Source organism: Podarcis liolepis (genome assembly GCF_965112155.1).
Source record: "Podarcis liolepis genome assembly, chromosome: 7".
In the NCBI taxonomy this organism is placed as follows: domain Eukaryota; kingdom Metazoa; phylum Chordata; class Lepidosauria; order Squamata; family Lacertidae; genus Podarcis; species Podarcis liolepis.
In genome coordinates this window covers 65708547-65731505 of record NC_139561.1, presented here as the reverse complement: position 1 = coordinate 65731505, position 22959 = coordinate 65708547, and the positions used below count along the sequence as shown (strand labels likewise).

General features: G+C 44.6%; 1 long non-coding RNA gene across 1 annotated transcript in view; it reads right to left on the bottom strand.

Annotated features, from left to right (window-relative positions):
* LOC310710860 overlaps window positions 1-22234 on the bottom strand; it is a 42377-nt gene extending 20143 nt beyond the window's left edge. Inside the window, exon 1 of the long non-coding RNA XR_014528282.1 lies at window positions 19886-22234. This is a non-coding gene — a long non-coding RNA (uncharacterized lncRNA). The remainder of the gene's footprint in view (window positions 1-19885) is intronic.
* Window positions 22235-22959: the final 725 nt, after the last annotated feature.

The window sequence follows — 22959 nt, the reverse complement described above, 5'->3', positions numbered from 1 at the left end:
GTCAACCAAAGGCCTGGTTAAAAAGGAATGTTTTTGCCTGGCACCTAAAGGTGTAGAATGAAGGCGCCAGGTGAACTTCCCTGGGAAGAGATTCCAAGGACGGGGAGCCACTGCAGAGAAGGCCCGTTCTCATGTTGCCACCCTCTGAACCTCTTGAGGAATGGCCAGCCCTTCAAATGGAGGGCTGTCCTCTCACAGCTATTCAAAATGGAGGGCAGTCATCTGTAGAGTAGGGCAGCTAGTAGCTGATTTATGGCTTTCTCAGTAGTGGTGCCCACCCTGTGAAATGCCCTCTCACCAGATTTCAAACACATAGGCAACTACATGATTTTTAGAAGACATTTGAAGGCAGCCCTGTAGAGGGAAGCTTTTTATGTCTGAGGTTTTATTGTGTTTTTAATATTTTGCCGGGAGCCACCCAGAGCAGCTGGGGCTACCCAGTCAGATGGGCAGCATATAAATATTATCACCATCATCACCATCATGTTGAGCAGCTCCACGCCATTAAAACGTTGCCTGCTGGCTTGCACTACATTCCTGAACATGTCTACTGAAAAGTAAGTCCTATAGAGTCCCATGGGACTTACTCTCCGGTAAGTAGGTATATAACTGTAGACTTGTTTCACAGAGGGAAACGGGGTCACACCCATGCCATGTATTTAAAGCACACAGCTTCCCTCAAAGAATTCTGGAAACTGTAGTTTGTTAAGGGTGCTAGGAATTGTAGTTCTGTGTGTGGAAAACTACAGTTCCCAGGATTCTTTGGGTGGGGTGGGGGTGGGAACCGTGACTCTTAAAGTGGTATGATGTGGCTATGACTAGAGTCAAGTCTGTAATATTCCTAGTCTCTTACCAGGGCTTGTTTCCCAGCTCAAGGTTGTCCTCCCTGCCACTCTTCCACCTCAACAGATTACTCCATCTGCTTCGTGCTATATTCATGTAGTCAGAAACTGCTGGTCTTTCACTATTTTAAAAGTCAAGTAGGTGTTTGTTCTTTAGGTTAAAGACATGCCAGGAAAAGCATAATTCTCCTGCAATCTGTTACTGGCAATTTAAAAAGCATCTTGCCAGCATGTGAAATTGAGGCACGGACAGATCAGCCTATTTTCCTTCTGTGCCACTTGCACACACACTCATCTCTGGAGTCTGCTCCAACCTATTTTCCATGGATATTTTTAAAACCACATTGAACATCTGCATTTAAATTGCATTTTTCCTAATATATGCATTTTTGAATGCGTTTTCTCCTAAAATAGGCATTTTGCATACATTTCACCCCTCAAATGCATATTTTTGTATGCTTTCCTCTAAAATATACATTTTATATGCATTTCCCCATAAAAGAGGCATTTCTCTATGCAGGTTTTATTGAGAGAGAGAGAGAGAGAATTTGTAGTTATCAATCTGACTGATAACTGCACTGTGAGCCACATATAAATTCAGGAGCTAACCATTACTAAATAGACAAAACAACAATAATTGCTCTTAAAGGAAAGAGCTTTTAATAGTACTTGCTATTTTAAAATCTGCATTTCAACAGATTTGTTTTTATATCATTTTCATTTTATTGTATTTTAATTACTTTTAAACTACTCTTTTACCTTTTATATGTTTTTAGGTATCTGTGTTTTATCCATGCTTGTTTTATTTATTGTGAGTCCTCTTGAGTCCCGGTTCTGGGAATAAAAGTGGGATATAATATAAATTAACAAATATATCATATATAATAATAATAAAAATACAGTAATAAATGTTATGGAGCATTTTGATATTAGCATAATTGAAATAAGAAGGGATACAGCAACTTTCTGCATCCTTGTATGCAGGTTTAAATGATATACACGTTTGCAAGCAATTTCTCCTAACATAATGCATTTATTGTCTGAAATAGATGCATTTTATTCCTCCCTTCTTCCCACTATGTGCATTTTCACACACTTTCTTTGGACAACCGCACTGCAAGCATAAATAAATAAATAAATAAATAAATAAATAAATAAATAAATGCAGAGGCATGCAAATCTCCAAGGATAGCCGTATTTCATTTCACATATTGTTTCAGATGGTGCAAATTGGTTAGGTCCGCATTAAAATCTGAAACTAAACCTGTGGCTGTGGACTAATGGGTACTGAAGTCCCACAGCATCCAGAAACCCACAGGTTCTCTCCCTATGTCCTGCTCTTCTGCCTCTCCTGCTTATTTCAGTGGGGCTCATGAAAGACTCCTTCCCCGTGGACTGTGGCCCATGTTAATTAGCATGTGGCAATGGATGCTATTTGGACCGTCTGCCTCCAGTGCCAGAACGCCACAGTCCAGCCCTGCGCATCCTGTTGGGATTTCTAACATTTCCTGATACTTGTTTTGTTGCTCAACTAAAAAGCCACAAGCGCTCTCAGCTCAACTGGGGGTGCCCATCACAGCTTGTTTACAGATAAGAAAGATTTGCGGATGTTTCCAGGCACTGGAGGCGGTTCTGAGGCTCTGTGCTTGGAAGATGAGAGGAGGAAGTTAGCTGTGTGTTGTCAAACATTTGGTCCTTGGAACCGACTCCCTTGGTCGAGATCTCTTTGTAGCAGCAGCCCTCCCCTCCCCCTTGGTTTATCCTCCTTGATGTCCTGGCACTTAAGATGTCTATGAGGATGCAACTGTGTCGATATGCCTTCCATTCTCAGCGGGCCTCCCTCTTCTGAAGGCCTTAAGATCATTCCCCACACAACGTCGGTTTTTTATAAACTCAAGGAGGACGAAGAGCAGGCATGCGGGACTGGATGATGTGCTCCCCCTCCCTGCAAACGGTCTGCATCCATCATTTATCCACTCGCAGGACTGCCCGTCATTCAGCCACTAGCCAAAGATTTATCAAGTTCAGGCCCATAGCCAGAAACATAATGTGGTGGTCACGCTGAGACATGCAAGAAGCTAAGGCAGAAGGGCCAGAACTGCTGGTGGATTTTCATGAGGGCTTTAAAAAGGGGAGGGGAAAGGAAAAAAAATCATGGAGAACTCAACTGAAGACCGGAAAAACAAGAGAGAAAAACCAAATCCGATAATTTCATCCACTTCTCGTAGCTGGAGAAAGATGCTTATATAACTTAACAATATTTAATTCCTTATTTGTTTCACATGAGTATGCATCAGAGCTTCACAACAACCCTACATGGTTGGTTCGGCTGAGAGATAACCAGTGGTTTAAGTTTGGCAATTTGGCTTCATAGCCTGGCAGGGATTTGAATCCTGGTCCTTCCAGTTCAAACATGTATCTCAGACCTGCCAAGTGCCAGTACCAGAGACAGTCCCAGGTTTACAGAAGCCATCCCGGTTTCTGATTTGATCCTGGAATTGCCCCCTTTTCCTTAGGATGATGCCCCTGTTTTCATCAGAGAATGTTGGAGTTGTGCAACCGACTGAGCCAAGGAGATAAGTAACTATACAACCTTTAGAAGACATCTGAAGGCAGCCCGGTACAGTACAGGGAAGTTTTGTAATCTTTTATTATGTCTTTATATATGTTGGAAGATGCCGAGAATGGCTGGGACAACTTAGTCAGATGGGCAGGGTATTTGTTGTTGTTGTTGTTGTTAAATATGATTCAGCTATTTTCAATGGAGAAATGTTGAAGGGTATGGTATCTATGCAATGTTGAGAGCCATGGTTCACACAGGGGGCTTGAGGTCTTTCTCCAGAGCCCAGGAAGTCTCTGAGACCTCCCACTCACTGTCATGAGCTGGAGACTGGCTATCTTTTTCTCCCTTCAACAGCGCACAGTGCTGAAGAAGTTAGAAGAGTGACATGCTTTCCCACTTCCTCTTTCAGCTGGAAATGGAAGAGGCAACATTACATTTCAGTCACTGGCCGGCAGGTCAGGAAATAACAAGCTGATAGTGGGAGAAAAGAAATCTTTTTTTTAAAGGGACCTGGTGTGAACCAGAGAGCTTTATTATACTAAGAGCTGTTTGGATTTTTATTTTTTTTATTACAAACCTCATTATTTTTTAAAGAAAAAAAGATCCATCAAAAATGTACCAGGAAATCTGTATTGCCTGCTGTTCGGTTAAATGGTTCCCATCTTGTTGTTAGATGCTACGAGTCAATTTATCAGACAAACTATGTATCTGTGGAACAACTGCTTTCATGTCAGCTGCCCCCTGGGCTGCCAGGCAGAGAGGAGTGTGCTTTGTCAATTTGTGGCCATCTGTGCTCATTTTCTTCCTTTTTCTTTCATACCTTCTATTTTTTATTTATTTACTATTTTTATATCCTGCCTTTCTCCAAGCAGCATTCATAATTCTCTCCCCCGCCCACCTCCGTTTTATCCTCACAACAACCCTGCAAAGTAGGTTAGGATGAGGGATAGTGACTGGCCCAAGGTCACCCACCAAGCTTTGTACACATTTGAATCCTGGACTCCCCAGCCTTAGTCTAGCACTCGTCACAGTGTCCCGTTGCACCAGAAGCGGTTTAGTCATGCTGGCCACATGACCTGGAAAGCTGTCTGTGGACAAACACCGGTTCCCTCGGCCTGAAAGCGAGACGAACACCATACCTCACCATACCTTTGACTGGACTTAACCGTCCAGGAGTCCTTTATCTTTACCTTTTTACTTTAATTTAAAAGTTGAGTAGATGTTTGTTAAAGATACACTAGAATATATATATATATATATATATATATATATATATATATATATTCCTCAATATGTTATCAACAGTTAAAATAAATCTCACCTGCTATAGCATATGGAACGGCTGGCTGTGCTCCAAATAAGGCCTTGTTGCTCATGCGGATGCATTTATATAGGCATGTGACTGACTGACAAGGTGCAGGTGCTTGTAATTCAGTGGTAAATTCCATTCAAAAGGTCCTCTGCTCTATCCCTGGCATCTCCAGGTAGTGCTGGTCAAGTCACTGAAACCTTGGAGAGCCCCTGCCAATCCGTGCAGATAAGAATTCCCCAACCTGGTGTCCCCAAGATGCTGACAAGCTACAACTCCATGACACCAAGCCATGATGCTTGGTCCACCAAACTCCGTGTTGTTTACAGTGTCTGGCAGCTGCTCTCCAGGATTTCAGACAGGGACCTTCCCCAGGTGCATCAGGAAGATGCTGGGGATTGAATCGGGGACCTTTCTCCATGCAGAGCATCTGTTCTGCACTTGCGTTATGTGACCTCCTTCCTTTCCAGGTCTTACACAGCTGAGATCCTGGGTCACTGGAGGCTTTGCCTGCCGTGAATGGAGAAAGAGAACATGAAATGATTTAGGACTAGCCCCATTCCTTTCACTGCTTCGCAGCCTTGCAACTTAGCTGCCCCCAGAGAGTCAGGTGCCCAATATATCAGCATTTTCCAGCCTGTGGGTTCATGACCCACAATGGGTCACAAGGCCTGTGCAAGTGGGTCACGGGCTTGTAAGTAAACACCAGATAATTGCTTTCAATCCTTAACAAGCTTGAGGAATACCACTTACAGCTTGCAATCGAATCTGTTATGAATTGCCACCAAACATCAGAAAGGCTCAAGTCTAACATTTGAACCCTTGGGAGCTGCTTTCTGCTGGCTGGCGGCAGGTGCGGTGATAGTTCATCACAAGGTATTCATACAGGGAGTGACTTTTACAGCTCCCCTCCGATACACAGGAATATCCGGCCGTCAGATGGTTGGTGTTGTTTCGTTCCCATAACTGAAACTGTGAATAGCTTCGTAAGTACTATAAATATTGCAACAAATTTCACATTAATAGGGGAGTTATGTAAATTTTGCTTAGATGCCTCAAGTAATGGTTATAAAATAGGCATTCTTTCAGTTAGAATGCATGAAACTGACAATTGCCAAAGACCCTAAGGTCCAACATTCATGTGACAGGAAATCGATGGGTTGCCAAAGAGGTTGGAAACTACTGCAATATATCACACAAGAGTACCATGCTTAATGCATTTTCTTTGCAGCAGTTTGCAGCTATTGTTACCAGCATGCTATTATTTTTACAGGGGTTCTTGCTGTGTGTGCCCAAGGATTCAGGGGGAAATACATGGTGCTTCCTATAAATGTGGCTGCTTGAGGCGAAACAGGAAGGTGCCCCCTGCCTGAAGCGTCGCTTACCAGTGGAATGCAATTGATGCAAATCTTCCCAGAAGTTGCTGCAGCTGTGCAACTATAGCAGCAGTAGGGGCGGGCAGGGTGTCCACCCCACAGGATTCCACCACCCAAGGTGAGTGCTTCAGTACCTTTCTCGCCCTGATCTGGCCACAGTGATCCATGCAATGGTCACCTCCAGGTTTGATTATTGTAACTTGCTCTACACGGGGCTGCCCTTGAAGCTGACCCAGAAACTCCAGCGGGTGCAGAATGCTGCGGCGAGGCTCCTTACGGGGTCCTTGCCATGGGATCACATTGATCCAGTGCTTTACCAACTGCACTGACTCCCGGTGGAGTACAGGGTCAGGTTTAAGATGCTGGTTTTGACCTTTGAAGCCCTCTGCGGCCTAGGACCCACATACCTACGGGACCGCCGCTCCTGGTATGCCCCGTGGAGGATCTTAAGGTCCACAAATGACAATATTTTGGAGGTCCCAAGTCACAAGGTTGGTCTCAACGAGGGCCAGGGCCTTTTCAGTACTGGCCCCAACTTGGTGGAATGCTCTGTCACAAGAGACTAGGGCCCTGCGGGACTTGGCATCTTTCTGCAGGGCCTGCAAGACAGAGCTGTTCCACCTGGCCTTTGGTTTGGACTCAGCCTGACCCTTAGGTTTCCCTCCCCTTATGGTTTTGATCTATGGGCTATTATTAAAATGAGGCTGCATTTTAAATTGTATTTTTAACCTGTATTTTAAGTGATTTATTTCCCCTCCTCCCCTATTACTTTTTTATTGTAATTTTATTGGTGTTAGCCGCTCTGAGCCCGGCTCTGGCCGGGGAGGGCGGGGTATAGATAAAAAATTATTATTATTATTATTATGGGTGGGCCGGCAAACCCTGTCTGGAGAGATTTAGGTTCCCCATCCCTGTTGTATGAAATCAGACCTTTGGCTTAGCATTTACCTCCTGACAGTAGCTCTTCAGGGTTATGCAACATCACATAACCTCCCCACAAACCAATCAAAATGAATGCTCCCTAAACAGTTAACTATTGTTATAGGGTTTTTTATAAAAAGTGCTTTTGGTGCTGCAATTGTTTTTGCTTGTTTAATGTATAGAAAAACTGATTTGTACATTTATAAAATATCTTAAAATGAGGAAGAAAAATGACTGTCCGTAGAGTTGTTCCCTCCTCCTGTTTTTTGTTTTGGTGTTAGCCAATGTCAATCTGCCTCTTGTCTCTTTAAATTAGCACCCCATGCTGATCGCTCAGGAGGTGAGGATGCAAGACAGCGGGAGTGCAAAAGAGACGGATTGAGGTTAGCGCCAGCTGCAGTGGCAAAAGAGATTGACGGCTTGCTGTTAATAACTGCAAATGCTGTTCTTTGGGCTGATAGTTTAGCACTTAGAGTAAGATGGGGAGAGAATGATAATGAAGGGAAGAAAGTGCTTACTTTACCACTCTGGATTCAGGTGTAGGAAGGCTCTTCGCTCTTTACGCTGGCCCACATTCCGAACCAATCTTGGTTTCCCTTTCAGGTTGGACAAATGGTGGCTTGCGCCCATTGCGGCTGGTAGCACGGAAGGCAAGGAGGAGGAGTTGTGGGGTGTGAAACATTCCTAGAGTGGACATAAAAAGGGGATGTCTAGACCAGCCAGTCGGAACTTCCTTTTTCCTCCTGGGCTGGGACAAACTTCCTCTACATGTGCCCAGAGGTGGGTGTGATCTCACCTGTGCAGGTAACAAAATAGCACAGGGGAGGCAGCCATCTCTCTCTTTCCGACTCCATTCCTCGAAGAAACAACGTCTCCTTAGCCTGAGATGCTCTCTTTGCTTAAAGGACAAAGGAACTACCTCGCACTATTGGACGCACCGGTCCATAGGACGCACCTAGATTGGGGGGGGGGGAAATAAAGGCAAAAAAAATTTTTCCGGCCCCCCCCCCGCCAGGCGCGGGGCTGGGGCGGGGGAAGCCCGAGCTTCCCCCTCCCCCAGAACGGGACCCAGAGCCATGCCGAAGCTGCGTGCAGCTTTGGCATCGCTCTGGGAGCTTGCGGGGCTGGGGGAGGAGGAAGCCCTCCGCCAGCCTCCAAACCATGTCGGGAGACAGCGGGATGGCGCGCTTCGCCTCTCCCACTGTCCCCCAAGTTTGCGGGGCTGGGCCAGCCTTCTAACCAAGTCGGGGGACAGCGGGAAGGGCGAGCTGCGCCCCTGCCGCTGTCTCCCGAGTTTGCGGGGCTGGCGACGGGGAGGAGCAGGCTTCTCCCCCCGCCAGCCTTCTAGCCAAGTCGGGGGACAGCGGGAAGGGCGCGCTGCGCCTCTCCCACTTTCTCCCGAGCTTGTGGGGCTGGCGGTGGGGCTCTCCTGAAGCCTGGAGAGCGAGAGGGGTCGGTGCGCACCGACCCCTCTCGCTCTCCAGGCTTCAGCGAAAGCCTGCATTCGCACCATAGGACGCACACACATTTCCCCTTCATTTTTGGAGAGGAAAAAGTGCGTCCTATAGTGCGAAAAATACGGTATCTCCTTATGGGATAGACTCCATGTGTATATATTCTGTAACCTAAGTCTGCCCTCTGGGATCCTTCTGTGAACAGAATGTGAGTAAACTATTTTATATACTTTTATACAAGACTGTGTCGTGTCTATTCTTTTAAGAGGGAATAAAGGGGACTACCAGGAAACTTATTTTAGAGGCTTATGCAAGCCTGGCAAAGACGTTATCTGCTGTGCAAATCTAAAAAGGGGAATGTTACTCTGCTAAATTGTAGAACTTGTTAACATAAGTTGGGAAGGATATAATTAAACAATATATCCTCTCCTGCCTCCCTGAACATTCCCACAGAAGTCAGAGCCAGTAGCAGGGAAAGACAACTAATTCTAGGTTTGTCCCCATCCTTCTTTCCATTGAGTTCTACTAGGAAACTGACACTGAGGAGGAGGAGGAGGACGGGTTATAAGAAAGAAGGCAGGCAAGGGCAGGCTAGCTGAGGCTGGACTGAAGTTGGTGGGGCAGTGCCTCATTTGTCCTAAGGGACCATCCGCCACTGGACTAGACCCTAGTCCACCTAGAGTTCAGCCTGACCTTAAATAGATGAAAAATGCTCTCAGTATCTCTGATAACCAGCAAAAAATGAGGTGCTGGTGGAGGACCTTCAGCAAATACCTGGCAAAGACTAGATGACCCTCTGGATATCTTTCAACCATAGCTGCTAACCTTCCCTTTTTTGCGGGAAATTCCCTTATTCCAGCACCGTTTCCCGCTGCTATCCCAGATTGTTAGATATGCCGTAGACTCTCCCCGGGACAGGTGAGGCTGCTGATCCCTTATTTTCAAATCTGATAGTTGACAGCTGTGCTTTCAACTCTACAATTTTATGATTCTATGAAACTGTGGAAGAGCACTGGGTTTCTTTTTTCCTATAGGTCAACTTCACTATTACGTGGTTCACTGTAACAGCCCCCATTTTCCTTGGTTCCTACCCTTTTGAGCTCCTTCCTTTGCTCCCTAGCTGATGAGGACTTTTTGTTAGCGCATAATATCATTTATTATAAAGAGCAGTAATTTGTACTTGGAACATTTCAAGCATTTTTACAAATGAGGCGATATTGTCCCTGCCAGCGCTTCCATGGCAACCTCTGATTCCATTTGTTTCTGAGGGCTGCATCCTAATAATTAATATACAGGTTTCATTCATGCGATGTGTGCTCAAACACATGTGGAGGCGGCCACTGCTGGGATTTACCTGGGTCGTATGAAATATTCATGGCTTAAGGAAGCTGGAAGCAAATTGTTCTCCCCCCTCTCCTCACTCCCCTCAGCTCAGGTAAGTTGTGGTAGATGTGCCAGAAAACATAGGAGTGAGCCTATCAAGGCCTAATTTTCTGAGCTGCTGCTACCCCTTTGGGTTCTTCAGATTGCTCCTTTCAGATGCAAATAGGCTAGGGTTCCTTGTTACATTTTACAAAGGGAAAGTAATAAAGCAGTAACCAGGATATCAAGACTTCCTGGTGGTCCATCATGAACTAAGTGATAAACTGCTCCTTGAAATGACTTATTCATTGAGCATGCATCATGATGATTTGCTTGCACAAAGCTTACATGGAGAATATATAGGCAGCGACCGTTTTAGGTCCGTCCGATATGTGTGTGACTGTGACCACATGCATCACTCTGAACCCCAAAAGTCACAAAAAACGGTACGGGGCAGGGGCAGAACAGGTTGTTTGCAGGCTTTTAAAATGGTGTTTCAAATACAGCGGTACCTCGGTTTTCGAATGTCTTGGAAGTTGCACATTTCAGTTTTCGATCACCGAAAACCCGGAAGTAACTGCTTCGGTTTTCGAATGCTTTTCGGAAGTCAAACATGCCGTGCGGCTTCCATATTGTGTTTTCCAGAAGTAAATGCTTCTGGAAGTAAACACTTCAGTTTTCGAACGCTTCGGAACTCGAATGGTCTTCCGGAACGGATTACGTTTGAAAACCGAAGTACCACTGTATACACAATTTCACTTAAACACGTGCCTTGGAACATAATCCCTGTGTAAATGGGGGAGTGGCCTGTACAATTGCTGGTCTTTATTGAGTCTTTGATCTGATCTGTTTGTGGGGAGGTCATATGACAATTGGCATTCATCCTGATTTGCTTGCGCAGTGTTTACAGGCCTTCCCATAAACACTTTTCAGTACATTTCCCCCATCAGCTTCCTTACCACAAATTGTTCTTTTAAAATGATAGTAATAATAATAATAATTTGTTGCTTGGTGTTTAGAACACTTTAATCCACTTTTTTGGGGCAAACCTAAAGTTTCAGTATGTCTTTTGAATCCCTCACACAAAGTACTGAGAATCTGGAGGCAACCAAAGTTAGCTGATGTCCAGGATGGAAACATCTGTATTATTATTATTGGTAGCAGTAGTCCAATCCAGTCCAGGACTGGACTACAACTACCATTAATAATACAGATGTTTCCATCCTGGACACCGGCTAACTTTGGTGGACTGGCCATGTTGTTTGGATGCCCGATTATTGTCTTCCAAAGCAACTACTCTATTCCAAACTTTAAAATGGAAAGCGTAATGTTGGTGGTCAACAAAAGAGGTTTAAAGACCATCTCTCGGCAAATCTAAAAAAAATGTAGTATAAACACCAACAATTGGGCAACACTGGCCTGCGAGCGCTCCAACTGGAGGACAGACTTTACCAAAGGTGCCATGGACTTTGAAGATGCTCAAACTCAGGACCAAAAGGGAGAAATGAGCTAAGAGGAAAGCCCTCACTGTGATCAACTCCCGCCCGGAAACCTATGTCCCCACTGTGGAAGGATGTGTGGATCCAAGATTGGCCTCCGCAGACACATGGAAGACAATCTTACTCAGCTACGAGTGATCACCAAAGAAGAAGGTAGTAGTAGTAATAAATATTGGGGCCAGATTCAACTGAATAGTTGGACTAGAGGGAGCCAGCACAATGTGTCCTGTTAGTGCAATGGTGCTTAACTCCTGCCCCCCCCCCCCCGATCTGCTCTGCAGGGTCAGGATAACCCCGAGAAACAGTGCATGGTGGGGGGCGAGGAGAGGAAAAATCATTTAGTGTGGGAAGCAGAAATGCTTGTGCTGAAGGAACAATCATTTGAGCATGACATTGAATTTCACCCATTTATTATTAATTTATATGCTGCTTATGTGCTAAAATAGCTTCTAAGCGCTTTACAACCGTAGAATCAATCCATCATCAAAATGCACAGTACCATGAAAGCATCCTTAATTAAAATATACAATTAAACAAACAATTAAAAAGGGTTTTTTAAAAGAGAATTTTTTTAAAAGAGTTTGGTCTCCTGGCCTTCTGCCCTACCAGTCCCAACCACCACTGCTGGTAGCTGGTAGCCATCACTGTTAATTAAAGCAAACATCTTCCAGCTCTCAAAAGCCATTGACTAAGCCTCTTGAGCTGGCTATTTTTTGTCACAAACCCCACCAGCAGCCTAACATCAGGTGCCATTAGCAAGCAATCAACCTTTACAAAAGGCAGCCATTGTTTCACTTGACATCAGAAGCTTCTATTTCAGTATTTTAGGTTTTCCTGGCCCCTCTTTTGGTTTTACCCTGCTGCTGCTGCAACCAGAAGGTGTAGATTTATTTGTAACAAACAACATCTGGAGAATGTGACATTGCAGTTTCTGAGTCCCTTGACAGGCTTTGAAACAAACCTGAAGCTGTGGAACGTAGCTCATGTCTTTTAACCTTTTAGCGAGGCCTTAAATAATAATAAAAAACATGATATAGCAAGTAGTGCTTTGCGAACCATTAGGAAATTGGAGAAGAGAGGGGAGAAAAAGGCTTTGTCCAGGTGTTACTGCAGAACATCTGCATGGCCCAAGGATTTGAATCTGATGTTTAGGTATGAAAAATAGCACACCCATCTCCCTCTCTCACACATTTATTGTGTAGCCTGGTTCAGGTGGAAAAGCCCATTTAGTCTCCCATTCTGTTCTCATAGCGGCCAACCAGATGCTAGGATGCCTCAGAATGCCAGTAGCTGGGAAACTGCAAGTGCACAGAGCTCCATTGCGCTCAGTTCCTGCTTGCAGTCTTTTCATAGGCGTCTGGTTCCTCTGCTGTTACATATCAGACAGGTGTCATCGCTACTGCCTTTTTGGCACCTGTCAAAGACCTTCCTTTCCCAACAAGCCTTTTAAGTGGAGAACTTTATCCTAGTCTGTATCTGTCATGGATTTGGGATGGTTTTCACATATGAAATAGTTTTTGTTTTATTATTGGTGTTTTTAGTGTGAAAAACACTTCAAGATATTTTATTGGAAGTGATTCATAAATGGAATAATAATAATAATAATAATAATAATAATATCATCATCTATGAGAACAGGATGACGGCATAGATGGGCCTTTGGCTCAATTCACCACCAGGGCTCTTCTTAGGTGGTCCTATGTATGCTTTTAAAAATAAGTTTATTATCATTTTAAAAAAATATGTGTAAATCTCCAGTATTTACTCCTCACAAGAAAACTGACCTGTATGCTGCTCTTCTGTGGATTTTTCTAAAAACAAACAAACCCACCAGCATTTTAGTGTGAATTTATCACAATATACACAGGTTTGTCTGCATTTTTACCTAATAGAGTGGCTTTAAACTGGATGGGACCCAGGACCCACCTCTGATTCCCAGGCTACAATGTGGAACACACTTCACATTTTCCCTTTTGATGTATAGTAAAGGTAAAGGGACCCCTGACCGTTAGGTTCAGTCGTGACTGACTCTGGGGTTGCGGCACTCATCCTGCTTTATTGGCCGAGGAAGCCGGCGTACAGCTTCCAGGTCATGTGGCCAGCATGACTAAGCCGCTTCTGGCGAACCACAGCAGCACATGGAAACGCCGTTTACCTTCCCGCCGGAGTGGTACCTCAGCTTTGCTGAGACCCATGTGGTATGGCCTCGTGACCCAGCTGTGGGTCCTGACCCACTGGTTGAAGACCTATGACTAATATAACATCTTTGCAACAAAATTGCCCCTAATATAATGCATTTTTCGGTGTTACCTTCACTAATATATGCATGTTAATGCACACAAGACCCAGGTCTATGCATTTTTGTATACATGACTTCACTGGACAGCATAATATGGAGAAGTGCAAGTTTTGAAGTTGTGTTGTGTTGCAGTTCATATCTTGTTTCAGAAAGCGCGAATTGGGTTGATAAGCTTTTAAATGCAAATGGAATTGAATATCTACCCCATTACTATGTTAGTGACTCAAGTTAACATCATAGAATCATAGACTTGTAGAACTGGAAGACATCCCAATGATCATCTATGTAGTCCAAGTCTCTGCAATGCAGGAATCTCAGCTAAAGCATCCCTGGAAGGTGGCCGTCTACCCTCTGCTTAAAAACCTCCAAGGAAGGAGAGTCCACTGCACTATCAAACAGCTCTTTTTGTCAGAATGTTCTTCCTGACGTTTAGTCAAAATCTCCTTTCTTGTAACTTGAATCCATTGGTTTGGATCCTCTGGAGCAGGATAAAACAAGCTTGCTCCATCTTCCATGTGGCAAGTCCTTTAGATATTTGAAGATGGCTAGCATATCTGTCTCCTCTTTACCAGATTAAACACACCCAGCTCCTTCAAGCGTTCCTCATGAGGCTTTAAGCAGCCTTGGAGTCACACAGTTGAGGACTTCCCTCTTTCTCAGGGTTTATTATGGAAAAGGGTGAATGAAAAAGCACCAAGCTGGAGATTGGGAAAGGGTCCCCTGCCTGCCTGCAATAATAAAAAAGGATATTTCTGCTTAAGCTTGCAAACGACCTTCTGCGTTTAAACATTAACTTTGCAGAAAAACAACCACCAGGGAGCATTTGCTGGGTTTTAATAATTGATGCTTTTATTAATCCACAGGCAACGTTTTGAATAACAAGTCTTTCAAAAATTAAATTCCACTGCCGTTTCAGGTCCATGGGGTGAAGCAATGAGCACTTGTCCCCGGAGGAGAGAGAAAGTGTGAATTTATGGCCTGTGGCTTCTTGTCGAGGTAACGATCATCAACAGCTAGAGCCCAAAGTGTGTGACATTACTGGAAGCTTCAAACATATTTCCCCTCCTTTTTATATGTATATATTTTTAAGGTGAACTGAGGGTTAGTAGCAGCGACATACTACAAATATCTACTGCAGAGGCTCCGCAATCTGTTTGTTTCTTTAGCAGCAAACTCAGCTAAGTTGGCCCATAAGAAAAATCAAAACTAACATTAAGGTGATACTTTTATTAGACCAATCACAGGCTCACCAAATTGTGTGCAAGCTTTCAGGTTTGCTAGAGCTCTTCATCAGACTCAAGTCGCCATGGAGATACCCCAGGTCTTTCTGTCTGGCTCTTGGGACTCTGCCCAGGGTACTCCATCGCAAGGCCACCCCCCTCTCCTGCCCTGCATGGCACCCTCCTTGGGTGTTTTTGCCTTGCTGGAAGGTGTCCTTGAAATCTGATCATACCTTTTGCTTGCCTAGATCAGAGGGGGATCTGTTGCACTGGATGCCAAGCCTGGGGGGGGGGGGTGTTGCAACTATGACATAGTGAATTGAGCAGAATGGAAGGTGAGAGATTTGCTGGGGGGCAAATATTGCACATGGCGCCACTGAAATTTGAATGACTGGAGTCCACAGGGATGGAGGATAGAGGGGGTGGGGTGTAGAAACAAGCCTACTGCACATTTCTCATTCACTGGCCGCTGGAAAAATGCCCAGAAGGCAATGCAGCCCTTGTGCTGCAAAGGATCTCCCACCCCTGCAGTAAAGCAATGGGAGGAAGCATCTGCCCATTTTTTCCTCCCTCTCCTCCCTTCTCCTTGGCCAAGAGGTGAGCAAGGCACTGTGGCCAGATCTGTGCACTCAGGAAGGAGAGCTGTTTGTGCATCAGCAGCTGAAGCTGGGCAAAAGCATGGCTGGCTGCAGAAGCCCCCCCCCCCCCCCGGCGTCCAAAAACGCAGTTGGTTTCAGAAGCACTCCTAAATTGTGAACTGGATCTTTCAGATGGAGTGCAACTCTGTCCAGAACATGCTGTACTCTCCATGCTGAATTCACCCATCGACTGGACAACGGTACCTCTGACTTGAGCCTCAACTTGGTAACCCCCATCCATCCCTTCACCATATCCACCCAGGCAGTGGTTCAGAATTTCCACAGCCTCCTTGGCATTAGTTGAAATGGAGATAGCACTAAGGTTGCCAGACCTCCAGGTCTAACCTGAAGTCTCTAGGTTTGCATTTGCCTGGGCCCCTCCAGGTGGCAGGTGGAGGCCTTGAATCTCCAAGTGAGGAAGAATGTCTCTAATTTTAAAAAGAAGACTGTGAAGGTAGCTTGCAAGCTTCAGCCCAGCAGAGATTGCAAATTATAACAATTTTGTGGGGTTTTCCCTCCTCTGCTCTGCTGTCCCAATTAACCTCTGTCTCCAGGGCCTGCCTTCATGACTTCACCAGGGGCCATCCTAGGTCTCAGGTTAGGCCTTGAAATGCTCCTGACCTGACAACCCTTGTTAGAGCTCTCAAGTACAGTATCTCATTGACATATATCAACACTTATTATCATCTGAAAAGGTAAGCCATCTCCACCTCCTTAACAAATTTGGAAGTCCTATATGTCATATAATCTGTTCCAGCCAATGCGTGGTATTCAGGTAAATTTTACTCAGAGTATATCCATTGGAACTAATGGGCCTATTTTTGTCATGTTCCTTCATTTTAGTGAGCCTACTGTGAGTAAAACTAACTGTGGGTCTACTGTGAGTAAAACCACACTGTGCCTAGAAAATATGAGTTCAATAGGTTTTTTACCCTTGCTCCACTCTTTTCCCAGGGAAAACCCACTCTTTAGCTCTAAGTCAGAACACACAGCAAAACCCGATTGCCATTTGCTCCAACTGAGCACTAAAGAGCAGTTTTCCCCAGAGGAAAGCAGTGGGACAAGAGGAAGTGTGGATATTTGGTAAGTTGAATATGACCCGATATGAAAAAAGTATTTACTTAAGAGAGAGTTATTTCTGTTCTCAGCAATAAGTGGCTATAGATAGTGGAGCATCCCAGTAAAACAGAGCACCATGTTCTCTCTTTGGGCATCTGGCTGGGCAATATCTAGCCACCTGATCCCAAGGATCCCTAGCCCCTTTGCAATTGAAAATTGCTGCAGAAATGTGGAGAACTAAACTTAAGTTTGGAAGAAGTAGAAACAGAGAGAACCAGAAAGGACAGGTCTGTCCATCCCTACTAGTGGTCCAGACCGGTCATGGGAGGCAGACTGCAACGTGAACCTGTCGATGGAATGTCCTGGCTTTGAGGAGGAAACATGACCGGGAATGCATTCATTTACCAAAAGACAAAAAGGAGTGGGGGCAGGGGAGAAGGGTCCTTCTCCAGTGCGTAAGCTTTGCTTTTGTGTGAATGCTGCTTTGTGAAACGCTCAAAGTCCCACAGTGCGGCAGTGGAGAATCACAGCGTGAGAAGGAGGCTGGCTGCTGATGTCTTGCCTCACGCTGTGGACGTATAGCAAAAAGACTGATGAGGCTCCTTTTTCTAACCGCCTCCCTCATCAGTAGCTAATCTGGACTCCCGTTGCTCTCCTCCTATTTCTTTCCTTCCTCACACACGTCACTGAGATCGCTTAAACCCATCATTGTTCTAGGACAGCTCACAACATTGTGATGTGGGGGGGGGGGGGAGAGGAGAACAGCGTTGTCACTAGTTCCGTCAGGTAATTTTAGACAGGACTGAGGAACTTTTAAGACCCAAGCCCATCTTCACCTGCTCTACACCTGACATCATGTGGCATCGGACCACCATGACATTTGTGGCTGGCTGCTGTTCCAATACTATCATACTAGTAAGGTGCCACCGTCCTTCCTGGGAAATTGCCTCTATATTTCACATTTATTTGCTCCTATGAGGTGTGATGGCTTTTGACCAGATGTAAATTGAATTCCTTACAGCTGATGGAGGTGAAGGGACATTTTGGTGCTTGGTGTGGGATGGCTAGTTAGTCTTAGAATCATAGAATTATAGAATAGTAGAGTTGGAAGGGACGCAAAGGGTCATCTAGTTCAAACTCTTGCAGTGCAGCCATTGCCTAGTTAAATGCCTGAAGGAGAGGACCTAGTAACTTTTTACTGGAACGCTAATTGTATTCAGACCCGAGGATCTAATGCCACTTGCCCATTATGGCTGGGATTAGAAATAACTCTCCAAGTAATTTTTTTTTATTCATATTGACCAGCACAGATTATTATATAACATGTAGGACTGCAAATCTTGTTAAATTGGCTTTAAGGAAGCGGAAGTCACTTATGCTTTCAGATGATAATAAATGCCGATGTATGTCAACAAGTTGCTGTAATGGTGTAATTTTAATTCTCTTCTAGTATGGTTTGATGCTTCGCCATTGTTTTTCGATGGGCTACCTTCCTAGGTGGACAAGCCCCACCTGCCCCTCACTTCCCTCTACTGCCATCTTGACCATTGGACCCGCTATTGGTTTCATTCGCATGAATGTCTTCGCATGCAGAAGAAGTCCCTAACTCACCCAGAGTTTGAAACCCATTGGCTCCCCTCACCCAGCAGCTTGGGGGGGGGCGCTTTCCTGCTCCTTCTGTTGAGTGGGGCCCTGGACATTTGCCCCAAGGGGTCCTGCCTTGATGACCATGCCAGCATTACACCAGCCCTTCCAAAGCTGGCATCTTCCAAACACACTTTTGGAGACCTACTTCTCAGACCATATCTTTTTACACAGGGATAGGCCACCGGCCCACCAGCTGAAGACCACGAGAGTGCTTCCCACAACACGCAGGTAAAGCAGAGATATCATAAACTTGTATTCACACATCTCCCTTTGCTAGCCCTGCCTCAATAAACTCTCCAAAACGCACAGGTGATGTCTAGATATTTAATGTTTGCTGCGGAAAAATACTGGTAGGATAAAGCTATCAGGTTTGGAAACCAGAAATGCTGGATAGTAAAAGCCTGTTTTAGCTTTACCACCACATTTATTTATTTGCTTTAGCAAAAGCTGAAGATTCCAGAAAAACCTGCAGACCTGCATTCATTTGGAAAATGCTGGTGACAGAGGCCTCTCTCTCTTTCTCTCCATTAAGCTACAGGCCTTCTACAGTTAAACTTGATGTGTGATTAAAACAAAAACAAAAACCAGAGCACCTAGGGGGACAAACACTCAATCACATACAAAATTATATAGGCGTAAGCTTGAGCCTTTATATATTTAGACATAGCCAATGTGTGTGTGTGTTTGTGAGTGTGCGCACACACCATCATTATGGCTCTCACATGAGAACAGAACAGACAAACCTGACCTAACTGCAGCAATTTTCAAAATGCATGTCACCTTTCCAAACACCCAGCACGCTTCCAAATACAGATTAAAACACACTTATCCAAGTATAGCTTACATTTCTTCTTGAGCCATCATTCATTGCCTTCCCGCCTAAATTTAGAGGGGAAATAATTGCAATAATTATGCAAGAAGCTTCCTTTCAATCTGCAGAGGAGATGTCAAAAGCTGCTAAGTGGCGGAAAGGAAGATTTTTTTCCCTTCTGACAACACAGTCCTAAAACAATGCTTTACTCAAACTGCCAGAGAGAGGAAATTTAGAAATAAAAAGAGGGAGTCGACTTCCCTTTCAACTTTATTGGATTAGTTTCTCTGGTCTCCCCCACTTTCTTATTAAAGATGATTTGCCGCAATGCTTCTGTGGCATTTATCAGGCAGCATATCAGAGGAAATGGGATTCAATTAAGGTACAAAGAAATTTCAGATTTGCTCTCTTTCTTTTTAAAAACCCCCAATACTAATTAGTATTTTGAGCAAGCTATAACACTAGCTCAGCTGTCCCTTCAAAGAAAGGGAAGCATCACAGGCTTTTTCTATTCATTCTGGTAAGGCTATTTATCTGCACTTTCTCCCACTCTTTCTCCAGGCATTCAAGGGCCTTCCCTCCCATTTTATCCTCACAACAACCCTGTAAGGTAGTCTAGATGGTTGTTATTGCAATCATTATTATTTAGACTTATTTGTTGCTTGATACCTAAAAGGTCTCCAAGCCACTTACATTCAAGAACATAAACATAAATACACCATACCACAGGGGGAAAAATCAACATTTTCATATAACACCTGCAATTCATACACCCTTTCGCACTCCCCCTGAAGGAGCAGGTTTGCAGTTTGGGGGTCTGTCTGAATCCAGCTCTGTCACTGGAGGCTCAGAAATACCTTTTACCAACTGCACCTACAGCCATACCTGGATCTCAACTGTGCTAGGCCGGAGGTAAACCCAAGCAACGCGGTCCCGGTCCGGTCCCGAATCCAAGGATTCTGCGAGGAGTCAGTCCAACAGGGCCAAGGCAAGTCACAAGGCAGGAAACCAGGCTAGCTCAGGCACAGGATCACAGGCAGGTTCTGGCAAACAGCAACGTTGCTCCCGCAACCTGGGGCAGCGTCCAACTGCCTTTTATCTCTGTTGGGGTAACGCCTGGTCCTGATCCCCCAGTGACTCACCTCCCTGTCTCACCTGAAGGTGAGCACTCCTCCTGCAAGTACTTCTCTCAGACCTGAGTCTCTGCAGCTTGGGAGATGTCGGTGGGTTACTAGACCCAGAGGCCACCTCAGCCTCTCCTGACCCAACTGGTTGTGGAGCAGCTGTACGTGATTACCCAGCAGAGGGTAACGAGGTAATCCCCGCAACTGGAGCCAGGGCAGGCTCAGGCCCCTGACTCGGCCCAGCTGGAGCTTGTTGCAGGGGAACCTGTGCAGACTGGGGCTCTTCAGGATCAGGCCCCAGACTCGGTTCAGATGGCACCTGAGGCAGAGGATCCGGTGCGGACTGAGACTCCTCCGGTTCTGGTTCTGAGCCTGAGTCCCAGGCCATCACATCAACTGCCCTTCCTGCTGTCCATCCTTAAGCCTCTTTAGATTTAAGGTAGACTTGGACCAGGCCTGAACCATATTTCAAATAGGATTGTGCTCTGAAAAGTAAGGTTTGTGGGGTTGTATCCCATACTAGTCTGACTCAGAGTGGACCCATTGAAATGGGCATGACTTAGGTCTATCAATTTCAATGGGTTTAAGTGGATACCTACAGAACTTTCTTCTCCCTCAGGAACCATTTTGGAGAGCCTGCTCTGGTTACCTTGCAGCTGAGGTATGGGGTAGTATGTGAATTATCCATGAGAGGGCCTTCCTCAAAATGCCACTGAGGCTGTGGGACCAATTTCCAGCTCCTCTGCTTTTGACCTTCTGGTGACGAAAGCAACATGTTGTTGTTTTTTTAATTTAAAAAACCCCAGCTATTGCACCTCTGAGCCACTGTGGTGAATACAGTATTTCCTCTTCTGCTTCTTTCCTACTCCTCTATTTGATCTTCTGCTTTTGCTGCATTTTAAAAAAAAATGTTGTTGGCTGCCTTGAAACATTTATATACATAAATACATTTTTTTAAAAAATACTTCTTTTCAGAATTTAGACGCTGTCAGGCATGGACCTTTGGGTCAAGTAGGAACAGCCTGGTGGCTTCTGACAACTTGCCCAGACTGAGGAACGATCTAGTACTAAAAGCTTTATATAGCAGGCCATGGCATGGGATTGGCTCCTTCATGTCACCAGATTCCCTCCCCACTCCCTCCCAACCAAAGGGATTCTGGACTGCCATGCAAGCGCCCGTTTAAATTGCTTCTCTGCAGTTCCCTTGTCCAATCAGTGCTTGGCATCCTGTGCCAGCAAGTTCATTGCTCAGGGCTGGGTTTTTTTTTACCAGAATCATTATATAGGACTTCAGAAAAGGACTGGGAGGGGGAAAAGTGCTTTTTTTTTTTAGTTGGATCTATGAATAGAACATTAATCCTTCAGATTTCACTGAAAAGGGGCTTAATTGAGATAAATCCGTGGATGCATAATGAATGTGATAAGTAAAAGTGATAGGGGCATTCTCTTCGCATGGATTCATTTCCAAGTAAGTCAATCATTTGGGGCGAACATTATACTTCAAGCTCTTTGGTTAGAAGTCTATTATAAGCCAAATTTGTTATAATCCAACCTCCCTCCACCCCCTTTCTCTGCAGTCCTGGCTTCACAATTTGGCAAAACAGAAAATAAAAGTTGATGAGCCAATTGAAGGGATTTTCCTTTTCATTTCAAGCAGTTCATATAACTGTGTATCAGAGGCCGGCCAAGTGCAGTTCCCTTTGTCTGGAATGATTGCCTTCCATTCATTTCTCATTGCATATAAAAGATACACGCGACAAGCTTCACACACAGTTTTCACCTCTCCTAACTCATAATTTTAATTGGGACAATGTAATGTCTGTCCTAATCATCTAGGAAGGATAGCAGAGTTCACAAACTGCATTGCACTTCGATTTAAGAAGGCTTTGAGCACTTGGCATGCTTTAGGAGGAAAGTAAAGATCTTTGTAGGAAATAAATAAAACAATGTCATTTTTCAGACCTTCGGTCCATTTTTTTTTACCCCTCGCAGATTTGGTTTGAGTAAACAGATACCCAGAGCTAATTTTGTCATGTGTAGAAGGAAAAAGGTAGGGTTCATTGTCCATCAGGTTGCCCTATAGAGTCTGGCTAAATTTGGTTTGCATTTGAAGCACTCTCCAGGCACATGGAAAAAATGTATTGCTTAACTATTGTTTGTTTTCCTTAACCAGAGATTCTTGTTATTTCTAAGACTATTGTTAAGGATTAGGCACAGTCACGGCACACCAGTTGTCTTCATGCAAACATTCCCAAGGAAAAGGGCTTAGCTTGGCAACCTAATACATTCGGGATCTTAATGAGGTTAAAGCACCAACCTATGGTTAGTGTAAATCATGGTTAAGCGCTTGCATAGAGCAGAACCTACCTGATCAACTGGTGCCAAATTTCTAGGTAAGATCAGACACATCAGATTTTACAAGCCAGGCAACTATTCCCTTTGGCAGGCAGCTCTTGCTAAGGTCAATCTGTAACATTGGCTCCAACCTCATAAAGATGACAAGAAAAAAAATGAGCGTTTCAGCTGGTGGGAAGGAGCATGTTGTGGGTGGTCACTTAGTCACCATGTAATGTGTGAATCAACCTATTCTTAGATAATCCCCGCCCTGCCCCCCATTATAAAAACCACCAGTGTGCACTTTTCTTGAAAATTGCTTTGCCACATAAGCAAATATATGCAGATTCTACTGATCAACCAAAAGTTGTAAGATTAACCAGCTGATAGACCCAGGTCACTTCCATATGACCCATTAATAGAGAATCCATCCAGATTCGTTTGCACAACATTTTCAGGAAGGTAAGACAGTCAGCTATTTAATGGGCATTCATTCTAATT